Below are 1,126 nucleotides of genomic sequence, written 5' to 3' on the forward strand. Positions count from 1 at the left end.
ATGACTGATAGGAGCGAGTGCAGGCTTTGCATTTGAGAAATACATGCAAATACTTGTGTTATTATTATGCACATGGATATAATGATATGCACACACATATACATGATGTGCTAGTGTTTTTCTGAATATTTTCTAAATTATACTGTTATCACAATGTAATAACAGCGTAATTACATTGTAATACATGTGTATTAAGCATGTTTCTGCTAATAAAACCAGCTCTGTAGTCATGAGGTAGTTTGACAACATAATGTGTAAACCACTTGGTCACACTGGTTGTGTAGGGGAAACCCACAGCCATATGGGATTGAAGATCAAAGGCTTTTCCTGTCTCACTACTTACATAAGCTTCAATAACATGAACAAGTTTAAAATTTAAACATGACTAGAGGAGACACATGGTTTTGTTCATATTTGTTTCAGGTAGTGTTCTGCATCATGCAATACATGTGGCTCTTAAATGTGAACATCTATTAAATATTAATAGCAAAGCAACAGATGGATTTAGATGTGCTTTGATCACCAACCTTTTTTGCCTCTGAAATTATTCTTCAATGCATGTCTTCCCTGCGTAAATACAAACTGCATCTTACCTTGCAGCTTCAATAGATAAGCTACTGTGACTCTGAGGAACAGACACAAAGGCACAGATAGTGTGACACACTGTCAATCTGACTGACAGAAGCAGATTACGTAAAATGACGTATGATAAACAGTGAGGTTGAAAGTATGACAAACATCTGTATTTCAGGACCACAGATTGTCATATTACACAATCCATAACAACTAAAGATCAAGGCAAACAGATATTTCTGCTGCATACAGCATTACGTGTCATTATACAAAATAGGATCATCAAGCTGAGATTAAAAGCCAAAACTCGGTCCATTATTTCTATACAGGTCATCCATACGGTCCCACATTTATCAGAGCAAAATACATTCTTTTCCATATCAGTAGAAACTATAAACAGTTAGATTTATTTGTGAATGGGAAATTTATGTAACCTGATGTGTGATAAACCATCTTGCCACATTAAAATAGAATTTAAAGAAATAGTATACACACACAAAAAAAATCACATTTTGTGATTATTTATCCATGTCATTCCAAACCTGTATGAAGC

Source organism: Sinocyclocheilus rhinocerous, unplaced genomic scaffold (genome assembly GCF_001515625.1).
Source record: "Sinocyclocheilus rhinocerous isolate Xijiao unplaced genomic scaffold, SAMN03320098_v1.1 scaffold603, whole genome shotgun sequence".
NCBI classification, from domain to species: domain Eukaryota; kingdom Metazoa; phylum Chordata; class Actinopteri; order Cypriniformes; family Cyprinidae; genus Sinocyclocheilus; species Sinocyclocheilus rhinocerous.